General features: G+C 39.7%; 1 pseudogene; it reads right to left on the bottom strand.

Moving 5' to 3' along the window:
• Positions 1 to 2,694: 2,694 nt before the first annotated feature.
• Positions 2,695 to 11,692, bottom strand: LOC116886965 (annotated as a pseudogene).
• Positions 11,693 to 13,734: the final 2,042 nt, after the last annotated feature.

The raw sequence follows: 13,734 nt of genomic DNA, 5'->3' as shown, positions 1-13,734 counted from the left end.
CCTGATTTTTTTCTAATGAAAAACAAAAATGAGTGGATTTAGATGGTAGGCGAGGTGGGAAGTCCTGAGAGGAATAGAAGGATGGGAGAATCATAATCATGATACACCATTTGAAAAACAAAACTACTTTTAATAAAATAACTATATGAAAACCAAGAGAGAGGAGATAGATTCAGAGATTAGGGAAAGAGAGAAGAGGGTAGAAAGGATAACAAAGTGCATGAATAGGAAGGCAAGAGTCATGGAGTTATTCTAAAAGTATTTCACTCAGTTAATGGGATGATTGAATTCTAGTGATCTACTTTACAAGATAGTGACTGTAGTAAATTGTATTATAGCCAGTGTCTTAATCTTTTCTCACTGTAGACAAAGCACTGTGTTATAATAAATGTATTATGTAGCTTGATCATGCTAATAATTTTATGTTGTACTTATGTATTGCACATGATGTTATAAATGTTTAATATAAGTCATTTTTATAAGTAAAACAATGAAATAAAATTTGAAAATTTATATTTTTTTATATTATAAAATTGATTATATGGTAACAGACATAATACTGTACTACTAACAGCCATTCAAAAATGAAATACTTGTATGTAAAACTAACAATTCATGCAGATGACATCTGTGCTTAAAGATACAAAGCAGAAACCAAACAACAAGTAAAACCTGGATAAATAGTCTCATAGATTCACTACTGAAAAAGGTTTACAGAGCGAAGAAGTCAGCTTTCAAAGGGGAAACTTGATGTAAAATTACAGCGTCTCAATATCTGAAGGGTAATTATTTGCAAGATAAACCAAGTAATTTTTTGTGGAAATATTTTAATTAGAGGATTTGTAAATACAGTGGTTGATCTGTTGCCCACAATTCCTTACTAATGAGGCTTTGTTCTAGGATACCCTTCTCCCCACCATCTTAACACAGGATGGTCACAGACCTTGTTCTCATGTTACAAGATTCACAACTTTGGCAAGTCAAGGACTGTAGTACAAAAGGAATACTTTATAGCTTGGGTCATTACAGTTTGCTAGAAGCATCAGTTACTTTAGAATTCTTTAACTATAAAATATATTGGATTTTCATATATTAACGATATGCATATGTACCTATTATTAAATGTAGTCCGTTGTTACAAAATAAGACATTCTGAGAGCAGGCTACACACACACACACACACACACACACACACACACACACACACACACACACACACACACACACACACACACACACCAGCCTGAACTCTCCAGGTGAGGCCCTATGCTATTAGCTGCAACTGTCCATCCAAACTCAGCTCCTGAATATACTTGTGGCTAAACATACCCTCAAGGCACTGGCAACCCAGTCCATAAGTACCACCAGCTGTGTTAGCAAAAGTCCCTCCAATTCCAGAGTGAAGATTCCTGACTTTAGACCTGGCCACCTGTTGATTGGTCCCTGAACTTGAGCCATGGGTGCTTGGTTCCCATGTCAAGGTTTTCCCAGGGGGCCTCAGGAACAAGTCTGATGGAGACTGATCACTGCCTATGTCCACCGCACCTCCCTGTGTTCTGTAAGCCCTACGATCATAGACTCAGCCCAGTGAGTCCAGGCGGGCCACTACCAAGAGCAGCTTCATCCAATCTAACTCCAGCAAGCAGAGTATGAGAGCGGTAGTGCCTCAGGTCTTCCTGTGCTGAGGCTGATCTTCTTCGCCGTTTAATGCAGGAGCTATGTGCTCAGGTGCTCTAGAGGAAGGACCCGCTGTTTCCCTCGGCCGGTGTCATGGTTGCCTCTTTCAGGTGCAAGGGCAGGGCATCGAAAGGCATGAAGCTAGCATGGGGCCCACTGTACAGCTGACAGGCAGGGAGATCAATGCAGGACACTTTGTCCTTGGCTCTCACCTGGCATCAGCCTTGGTCTAGATTAACCAGTCTTTCATTTTGCTGGGCTTACAAAGGCTGGATACGGATTCCAACTTCATGAGGATCTCAACGCTGCCTGGTACCTTAAGGCCCAAAGGTCCAGGTGAGGAGAACAGAACACATCTCTGTCCACAGTCCTATTTACAAAAAAACAGATGAAGAAGGAGCTGCATGGTACCTGGGCATATCCCTAGCAGAAGCTGTGAGACCTCCTAGGTGCTGGTCCTGGGGCTCAGCCTAGGTGCCTGGACAGTGCTGCAGCCATATAACGAGGGTCAGACATACTGAGATACCTCCTCACATTTTAATGATGATAATAATGCAACAAAAACCTTTATATAAACAGTTTATTTACTCTAAACAGCAACACAGACAAAATGCCATGTAAACACAAAGGAAGTCGTGCAGAATGGAGATGCCGGCCAACTTTGGATCTGAGGCTCATAAGCAACAACCCAGGTCTCTGAGAAGGACGAGGATAGAGATGGAGGGACAGTGTGGTTCTGTCATAGAGTCAGCTGGAGGAGAGCTCTGAACAGTAGGACGCATGCGTGCATCCGAACGCGATGCAAAGAAACTAGCTCCTAGGGTCTTACCAAGTACAAAAGTTTATCATTTTACAGCAGTTGAAATACCAACATCAATATTAAAATAAAAACAAGTTTTACTCAATAATCAAAAATACAAAAGACCGAATATGCCAGTGGCAGAAATGGAAAATGGCACAAATGGAAAATAGCGCCGACTCAATCCTCCCAGGATAATAGTAACTGTACAGAGGGACTTAGATATGCAAAATGTTGTAAACAAATTCTTGCCAAGCTAATCCCTTCCTCCTCATGGAGCCCGGGGCCGCTGCGTATAATGGGGCAAACTTCTTTGCTTGTGCTCGAACCCTTTTCTCATATTCCACTCTGTTTTGGCAGTAAATTGTACAGGTCTCTGCTTGAGCTGGGTCATTTTAGAAGTTCTTATATTCCTAATAAGATCTGTTTGATCGTGATTGATGGCCTCAGTTCTGTCTTCCTCCATCATGGACAGGTACACTGTGCCAGAAAGATGCACGTTTACATAGAACAGGGGTGGCTCAAATTTACATTTTGGAGGTGAGGATAGATAGTTATCTTTGAAAAGCAACTGTAGCTTAAACAAGCCTCCTTCCCTCAGAGTCCCCTTCTTTCCAGGGATAGTGACTCCAAGATCATTAGGTTCATCATGCCATCACTGTTCTTTATTGGGACAGCCACAAAGCCAAAAGGGTAGTCCTTCCTTCAAGCTTTACTCTCCTGCTCAAGTCGACTGAGGGCAATCCCTACATATTCAAAGTCTCTGTGCAACCATGGCCCGGACCTTCGCAGTGGCCAGACATTCTCAGCGGCCGGACCTTCACAGAGACAGAGGAGGCAGAGCTCCTTTGTCTCAGGGCCCAAGTATATGTCAAAGCTCTAATGTATGTGAAAATTGAGTTTCTTGGAAAAGATTTGGGGTTATATATTAGATTAAAAGACAAAGTCGTGTTAATCTGTGAAAACAAAGATAGTCAAACTTTCATTTCAATGAAGAAATTAGTCTCTGGGTCACCTTGGCAGGTGTTAAAAAAAAAGAGAGAATTTGTTTATTAATCCCATAACAGACTGACTATTAAAGACTTTTGTTCTCCATATGGCGATCTAATATAAATGCCCAACAGAGGGGAAATTATCTTTGAAGTTGGAACTGAAAATTCTATGTCTTGAAAATGTATAAAAAATGTTGTTTAAGGAACAAAATGATGTGCTGTGAATGAAAAAGAGTCTATGAATTCTCTGCAAACTATCATGCATAAATACTAATATATTTTTCTGAGTTGATTTTTACCCATCTTACTTGAAAAATAAAAACATATTGTATCCATTTTGGTATTCATGGTCATTAGATGGAAGCCTGTGTCTGTCACTGGCAGCTTCCCTCACATAGTTTCTCTTATATTGTATACAACAATGCACTTCTTTTACCTGTCAGTTTCTGTGCTCTTTGCATCTACATCATTAGTTGTACTCCATGGACATTCTTTCCTCTTTATGTTTTCTTGGGAAATATATTTGGGCTGGATGAAAATTAAGAGGTTAAGGATAAGAGGTGTAGAAGAGAGCGAAGATTCCCATGAGGGGCCAGTAAATATCTTCAACAAAATTATAGAAGAAAACTTCCCTACCCTAAAGAGAGAGATGATCATGAATATACAAGAAGCCTACAAAACTCCTAATAGATTGGACCAGAAAAGAAATTCCCCTGTCACATGATAGTCACAACATCAAGTGCACTAAACAGAGAAAGAATAGTAAAAGCCCAAAGGGGAAAAGGTCAAGTTACATACACAGGCAGACCTATCAGTATCACACCAGACTTCTCAACAAAGATTCTAAAAGCCAGAAGATCCTAAACAGATGTCATAAGACACTAAGAGAACAAAATTCAACACCACTTCATGATAAAAGTATTAGAAAGATCAGGAATTCAAGGCCCATATCTAAACTTAGTAAAAGCAATATATAAAAAACCAGTAGCCAACATCAAGCTGAATGGAGAGAAACTTGAAGCAATCCCACTAGAATCAAGGAATAGACAAGGCTGCCTGCTCTCTCCCTACTTATTCAATATAGTTCTTGAAGTTCTAGCCAGAACAATCAGACAACTAAAGGAGATCAAAGGGATACAGATTGGAAAAGAAGAAGTCAAAATATCACTATTTGCAGATGATATGATAGTATATTTAACTGATCCTAAAAGTTCCACCAGAGAATTACTAAATCTGATAAACACCTTCAGCAAATTAACTCAAATAAATCAGTAGCCTTCGTCTATTCAAATAATAAACAGGCTGAGGAAGAAATTAGGGAAATGACACCCTTCACCATTGTCACAAACAATATAAAATACCTTGGTGTGACCTAATCAAGCAAGTGAAAGATCTGGACAACAAGAACTTCAAAGAATGCAGATCGATCCATGCTTATCACCCTGTACAAAGCTTAAGTCCAAGTGGATCAAGGACCTCCACATCAAACCAGATACACTCAAACTAATAGAAGAAAAACTAGGGCAGCATCTCGAACACATGGGCACTGGAAAAAATTTCCTGAACAAAACACCAATGGCTTATGCTCTAAGATCAAGAATCGACAAATGGGATCTCATAAAACTACAAAGCTTCTGTAAGGCAAAGGACACTGTGGTTAGGACAAAATGGCAACCAAAAGATTGGGAAAAGATCTTTACCAATCCTACAACGGATAGAAGGCTTATATCCAAAATATACAAAGAACTCAAGAAGTTAGACCACAGGGAGACAAATAACCCTATTAAAAATGGAGTTCAGGGGGTTGGGGATTTAGCTCAGTGGTAGAGCACTTGCCTAGGAAGCGCAAGGCCCTGGGTTCGGTCCCCAGCTCCGAAAAAAAAAAAAGAAAAAAAAATGGAGTTCAGAGCTAAACAAAGAATTCACAGTTGAGGAATGGCGAATGACTGAGAAACATCTAAAGAAATGTTCAACATCCTAAGGGATCCTAGTCCTAAGGGAAATGCAAATCAAAACAACCATGAGATTTCACCTCACATCAGTGAGAATGGCTAAGATCAAAAACTCAGGTGACAGCAAATGCTGGCGAGGATGTGGAGAAAGAGGAACACTCCTCCATTGTTGGTGGGGTTGCAGACTGGTACAACCATTCTGGAAATCACTCTGGAGATTCCTCAGAAAATTGGACATTGAACTACCTGAGGACCCAGCTATACCTCTCTTGGGCATATACCCAAAAGATGCCCCAACATATAAGAGAGACACGTGCTCCACTATGTTCATACCAGTCTTATTTATAATAGCCAGACTGGAAAGAACCCAGATGCCCTTCAACAGAGGAATGGATACAGAAAATGTGGTACATCTACACAATGGAATATTACTCAGCTATCAAAAACAATGACTTTATGAAATTCATAGGCAAATGGATTGAACTGGAAAATATCATCCTGAGTGAGGTAACCCAATCACAGAAAAACACACATTGATAAGTGGCTATTAGCCCAAATGCTTGAATTACCCTAGATGCACAGAACACATGAAACTCAAGAAGGATGACCAAAATGCGAATGCTTCACTCCTTCTTTAAAGGGGAACAAGAATACCCTTGGCAGGGAATAGGGAGGCAAAGTTTAGAACAGAGGCAGAAGGAACCCCCATTCAGAGTCTGCCCCACATGTGGCCCATACATATATGGCCATCCAATTAGACAAGATGGATGAAGCAAAGAAGTGCAGGCCAACAGGAGCCGGATGTAGATCGCTCCTGAGAGACACAGCAAGAATACAGCAAATACATAGGCAAATGCCAGCAGCAATCCACTGAACTGAGAATGGGACCCCCGTTGAAGGAATCAGAGAAAAGACTGGAAGAGCTTGAAGGGGCTCGAGACCCCATATGAACAACAATGCCAACCAACCAGAGTTTCCAGGGACTAAGCCACTACCCAAAGACTATACATGGACTGACCCTGGGCACCAATCTCATTAGTAATGAATAGCCTAGTAAGAGCACCAGTGGAAGAGGAAGCCCTTGGTCTTGCCAAGACTGAACCCCCATTGAATGTGATTGTTGGGGGGAGGATGGTAATGGGGGGAGGATGAGGAGGGGAAGCCCATATAGAAGTGAAGGGGTAGGGGTTAGTGGGATGTTGCCCCGGAAACTCGGGAAGGGGAATAACAATCGAAATGTAAATAAGAAATACTCAAGTTAATAAAGATAAAAAAAAAAAAAGAACTTCAAGCCTGTGAAGAATGAAACTGAAGATCTCAGAAACTGGAAAGATCTCCCATGCTCATGGATTGGGAGAATTAATATATTAAAAATAGCCATCTTGCAAAAGTGAATCTACAGATTCATGCAATCTCCATCAAAATTTCTAAGTCAATTTTTTCACAGAGAAAAAAGATAAAAGGAAAAATTTGCAAGTAAATCTGTAATAACAAAAAACATAGGATGCTGAAAACTCTCCTTATGAATAAAAAATTCTGCGGGAATCAACATCCCTAAACTTAAGCAGTATTACAGAGCAATAGTGATAAAAACTCTATGGTACTGGTACAGAAACAGGCAGATAGATCAATGAACTAGAATTGAAGACCCAATAATGAATTGATATACCTACACTCACTAGATCTTTCACAAAGAACCTAAAACCATCCAGTGGAAAAAAGCCAGCAATTTCAATAAATGGTGCTATTTCAACTGGTGATCAGCATATAGAAGAATGCAAATAGATCAATTCTTCTCTCCTTGTACAAAGGTCAAATAAGTCCATGTGCATCCAGGACCTCCACATAAAATCAGATACACTGGCATTAATATAAGTGGTAGTGGGTAAGGATCTTGAACACATGACACAGGGTAAAATTTCCTGAACAGGACACCAATGACATGTGCTTTAAGATCATGAATTGACAAATGGGACCTCATAAAATTGCAAAGTTTCTGTAAGGCAAAGAACACCGTCATTAGGAAAAAAATGACAACCAACAGACTGGGAAAAGTTCTTTACCAATCCTACACCTGATAGAGGGCTAACATCCAATATATACAAAGAACTCAAGAAGTTAGATTTCAGAGAATCAAATAACCCTATCAAAAAATTGGCTACACAGCTCAATAAAGAATTCTGAACTGAAGAATATGGAATGCCTAGGAAGCACCTAAAGAAATGTTCAACATCCTTATTCATTAGGGAAATGCAAATCCAAAGAACTCTGAGATTCTACCTCACACCAGTCAGAATGGCTAAGATCAAAAATTCAGATGACAGCAGATGCTGGTGAGGATGTGGAGAAAGAGGAACACTCCTCCTTTGTTGGTGGGATTGCAAGCTTGTACAACTACCATGGATATGAGTCTGGTTGTTCCTCCAAAATTGTCCATTAATCTACCTGAGGACCCAGGTATACCACTCCTGGGCATATGCCCAAAAGATGGTCCAACATGCAACAAGGACACATGCTCCACTATGTTCATAGAAGCCTTATTTATAAAAGCCAGAAGCTGGAAAACCCAGATATTCTTCAACAGAGAAATGGGTACAGAAAATGTGGTTCATTTACACAACTGAGTACTACTCATCTATTAGAAACAGTGACTTTATGAAGTTCTTAGGCAAATGGATGGAACTAGAAAATATCATCCTGAGTGAAGTAAGCCAGTCACAATAAACACACAGAATATGCGGTCACTGATAAGTGGATATAAGCCCAAACTCTAGGAATACCCAAGATACAATTCACAAACCACGTGATGCACAAGAAGGAAGACCAAAATTTGGACACTTCAGATCTTCTTAGAAGGGTGAACAAAAATATTCACAGGAGGAAAAATCTAGACAAAGTTTGGAGCAGAGACTGAAAGAAAGGCCATCCCAATGCTGCCCTACCTGTCCATTCTGCATGCAGTCACCAAACCCAAACAATATTGTGGATGCCAAGAAGTGCTTGCTGACAGGAGCCTGATATAGCTGTCTCCTGAGAGGCTCTGCCAGAGCCAGACAAATACAGAGGTAGATGCTCACAGCCAACCATTGAAATGAGAATGGGGTCTCCAGTGGAGGATTTAGAGAAAGGAATGAAGGAGTCAAAGGGATTTGCAACCCCATAAGAAAAGTAATAATATCAACTAACAAGATATCCCTGCAGAGCTTCCAGGGACTAAACCACCATGCCAAGAGTACATAGGAATAGACCTATGGTTCTAGCCACATTGGTAGCACTGGATGGCCTTGTTGGACATCAATGAGAGGAGAAGCCCTTGATCCTGCCAAGGCTTGATACCCCAGTGAAGAGGAATGTTAGGGCATAGAGGTAGGAGGGAGTGTGTGGGTGGGTAAGGGAGCACCCTCATAGAAGCAGGGCGAAGGGGAATTGCATAGTGTTTCTGGAAGGGAAGCCCAGGAAAAGGATAACATTTAAAATGTAAATTAAAAATATCCAATAAAAGAAAATAATACATTATGCATTAATTATAAAAAAGAATATTTACATTGGACTAGCCCAAGGTTGAAGATGAATATAGTCAAAGAATGTATTGTATTCTTTGTATCTTGGCCATTTTTATAAACCCCTAGACACAATGAACTGGCGACTCTGTTTATTGCCTTGTTTTTTCCTCAATTGCTTTGCCTTTGTTTTGTTTGTTTCTTGACTTCTCTGTCTGTGCTTTGTTTGTCCCTTGACTACTTTGTCTTTGACCTAGAACTGACCTTATTCTTTGCATATGCCTAGAGTTATGGTATAAATGCTGGCTGGAAAAAAATAAACGTGCTTCAACTCTGGCTGGAGTCATGTTTAAAAAGAAAAACAAAACAAAACAAAACAAAACAGAACAAAAAGAAACAAAGAAATAAGACAGGTGACCTTACTTTGTATGCCTTGTGTTCCCCAACTTCCTTGAGAGCAGTGGTTCTCAACCTTCCTGTCACTGTGGTCCTTTCATACAATAGTTCCTCATGTTGTGGTGATCCCCAACCACAATATTATTTTCATTGCTACTTCATGACTGTAATTTTGCTAGTTATGAAACACAATGTAAATATCTATGTTCTGATGATTTTAGGGGCACCCTGTGAAAGGGTTGTTTGACCTCCAAAGAGGTTGCAACTTATATGTCGAGGGGCACTGTTTTAGAGATGTTCTTCTGAGTCAGGTAGCCTAGCAGCTCTTCCATGACAAATATGACTTTCAAGAACTTGTCTCCTGCTAACCAGAGGATCTTATCACTTTCTGTAACTGTCAGCTGATATGTTTCTATTTTGTATCCTTGCTTCCAACTCATTAACTCAGCAATGAGGAATTCAGGCCCATTAAAGCAGTACTACCAATATCTACATCAGCTTTCAAGCCCAATTTCTTTCTGTGGAGGGAAAACAATAAACTTGTGGAATGTTTTTATTGTGTGGGCACGGAATCTTGATTTTGCCTTCTTTGTGTGGTTGAAGATGCCTCTCTATTTTTCCAGCCAAACAGTCAATGCCTCTTTGGATTTTGTGGATATGAAGATAAATAATGAGGACTTAATTATAATGAGCTACAATTTTAAGTGTATTGTAAATATTGTAAAATACCTCCCACGTGAAATAGAATGCAATCAGAGGAATGAACATGTACCTGACACTGCAGTTCTAGACCTCATCTTTATGCCAAAGTGACCTGTGTCCAGTAGCACGGAAGAGATGCGGAACTGTCCTGAGTCACCCCTGTCATGTGTGCCCCAGGAACTGTGTGGAGGTCAGAGGACAACTTGTGAGAGTCCATTCTCCCTTTTTACCAGGATTGAAGTCACATTATTAAGCTTGTGTTCAATGTCAGACACCTTCTGAGCCAAAGCTATTATAAGCCTCAAAATTATCAATTTCTGATGAGTCTGAAGAGATGCTATTGATTAAGCTAACACTGTTGTCCTTACCATTGGGCCCCTTAGGCCACTAGATGTGGTAATTCATCTATCATTATGGATTGAGCATATAACAAATACATAGGGTTCTAAGGCATTGCGATTCCTGTCAAGAACGATTCCACCTGTCTTTTGATGAGGGAGACATTACTCTTGCCCTTGGAAAATTAAATACATGAGCCCTTAACCTCCAAAAAAAGCTATTGTCACATACCTCTGTTGACACTTTTTAGGTTACAGCATTGCCATTCCAATCCAACTGATCAAACCCAGCCAGACTGGCTCTAGCAATCAAATTACATTATTCTTTTCTGTATCTTCTATCACTCATAATCAGAAAATAGCATGCATTTTATTGGAAAGGTCACCCAACAAGGAGCCAGAGGTCAAGCTATTTGATGGACATTCTATACACCCTCCTGTATAGGCATTAGAGATTTCAGAGTACAGAAACCAGCCCCCTCAAATATCAAAAGACTTCTGGCTCAACAAGTGTGCCATAAGATGGTTCACAAAACTGGAGTGACTGCGGAACATGTCACACAAAACATCTCATCCTGGACAATGTACCTGATGGATGTGTTGAGGAGCTATGGAAATCCATTCTGTAACTTCAGTAGTCTACCCACCCCATGCCTCAGGATGAAGACTATTTCTCTCTTCTAACAGAATCCATATCATTTTACGGGTACATTGCCCTGGTCAGTCAACTGCAAGGCTTCCATATATGAACTGAACTCAGCTTCTTAGATTCTCAGTCTGAGAACATAACTGCAACTATTTGGCTGGGACACAGCTCTTAGGTCCCATGGAAGCCAGATGGATAATTTATCTCAATAATTATATTTTCAAAGGAAAGAAACAAACAAAACCACCCTTTCCACTTGCCTTTGATCTTTCTAGACAAAATGTTAGGGAGTAACTAGGAAGAAAAATGTGTTGTATAGCTATAGGAATGAGACATGCTAACTTCACAACTACTGAGAGAAAGCAATAATCCTGATATGTATTCCATGATGTGGGAATAAGAGCAATAATCAATGCTATAGTCTGCAAAAGAAAACATATGGTCAAACTGGCATGAGCAGTAAGAATGCATACAATAATCTGACCCTTTAGTGTGTTTTTCATTTACATCCATAAACTATAAATAACAGACTCATTGTGACATTGCTGGTCTGATATCACAGGGAATGAACACAACAGTCTTCACACCTGGACTGCACACTTGGTTCCATCTGAATGATACAAACTTACCTTTATCTGACTCTTTAATGGCTTTGACATGTGCTCCATCAGCAGAGTGGGGTGTAACCATTCGACAATACTGCCGGTACAGCTTAACCAAATCTATACGATGCTGATGAGCACCAAGTTTAGCAACAAATCCTGAACTAGAGTGGCCTGTGCTTTTTTTATTATTATTATATTTAGGTGAGTGACTGACAGTCCCAGTGGGACATCCCTCTACTGGGAAATAGGGTTGATCCCTTTTCTTGTCCACATAAGGCCACCTATAATTATTGTCAATGACCTCTGTGATAGCTAATCTTAGTTGTCAACTTGGCATAGCTGGGAAAAAACCTCAACTGAGGCCTCCATTAGATTGATCTGTAGGCAAGTTGGGAGCATTTTTCTACATTAATGATTGGTGTGGCAGGTCCCAGCCCACTATGGGTGGTGTGACTCCTGAGTAGGTGGTCTTGGTTGGTAAACATTAGCCTGGGTACAAGCTAGTTAACAGCATCCCTCCATGGTCTCTCCTTTAGTTCGTGCCTCCATGTTCCTGCCTCAAGCTCTTGTTCTAACTTCTTTTAGTGCACGGTGACATGGAAGTATAAGCCACAAAGAACCTTTCTTCTCCTAAGATGTTTTTGGTCATGGTGTTTATCCCAGCAACAGAAAAATCAAACCATTGTAATGCCAAAGATCAGCAGATTAGTCTAAATTCCCATATCCAGATCATAGTGAATAATAGCAACTTTAGACTGTATGTTACCCAGATAGGAAAAAGTATCCACTATCGCTCCCTGGACTTTTTCGAGTTATTAGAGTTGCCAAGAAACTGGAATACTTGTAGAAGACCTAAAGCAACTTGTGTCTGCAGAAACCTTAGTCCTATATCAGATGAGACATATAAGATAGAACTAGTCCCCGACATCTCTCTGTCCAACTAGTGAGCAGGATCAATGGAGTTACATTTCTTAGGCAAAATTTGACCGAAAGTAAGGGATTAACTACTGGGACAATTAGTTATGGGATCTTTGAGATTCCTGAGGATGCCCCAAAGGCAGTTGTGTTCTCTCTGCCTAGACCATCTCTCCAAGGAGCATGTCTGAGGTAAGAAACCTCTCTGAGTAAAAGAGTAGCCTTACTTACCATTTACTATCCTCAGTATGTTGAGAGAATATCGTCTGCATTGTATGGATGCCTCATCTATCAATTTAAAATAAACCTATGGCCTATAGGAAAGCATAGAATAGAGGGCAAGACATCAAGGAGAAGAATTCTGGGACAGAGCCAGGTGCAGGAGATCTTCCTGGGATGATGTAACAAGATGGACACATGGTAGCCATGTGGCAGAATGTAGATTAAAATACATTGGATAATTTAAATTATGATATAAAAATGAGGCTAAAAATTTGCAACACTCACCTTACTATACCAGTTTAAAAGCTACATATTAATTTAAGTTAAGTCTTCTGACTTAGATTTTCCTTAATGCACTTAATTGGCATTTCTTGTACTTATTTACATTTTTAAGTTACTTAACTTTCTCTTTAAAACATGTAGTGCTAGAAGAAATTTAGGAGCAATGCTCATCATTAAATTGTGATAGGTATACTTGAGAACAAAGAATAATTTGGTTCCATAATTTCTGTGCACTCAAAGTTGTGAAATTCAGTAGGTACCGTGGAGAAATAAATATGAGTATCATTAATTGACACAGTCATAATAAAGAACTTACCATCTATCATTCATTGTCAAATAATTATTTGTATAATTCTGAGAGTGAGAATTCATGCTACAATTTTTTCTGTTGAACTATTTATTCTTTTTTGTAATGCTTAAAATTCTCACTCCAATAATTTCACTTTCATTTAATATTGAATACATAGAACTAAGTCATCATGAAACTGGACAGAGATGCCATAGCAGTTTAGTTAAAAACATTGCCTACTCTGGCAGAGGACTAGAATTCTTAAGCTTCCAGCCTTAACATCTATGCTCATACCTTCTATAACTCCAGTTCCAGAGAATGATACACAATCTTATGGCTTCAGTAGGTACCAGGCATGTAAGTGGTGCGCATAAATAAAATATAAATCAAGATAAACTACTGCTGAGATTTTTTCTCAT

The sequence above is a fragment of the Rattus rattus genome, chromosome 18 (genome assembly GCF_011064425.1).
Source record: "Rattus rattus isolate New Zealand chromosome 18, Rrattus_CSIRO_v1, whole genome shotgun sequence".
Taxonomy (NCBI): domain Eukaryota; kingdom Metazoa; phylum Chordata; class Mammalia; order Rodentia; family Muridae; genus Rattus; species Rattus rattus.
The sequence above is the reverse complement of the archived record's forward strand: the minus strand, read 5'-3'. Positions and strand labels throughout refer to the sequence as shown.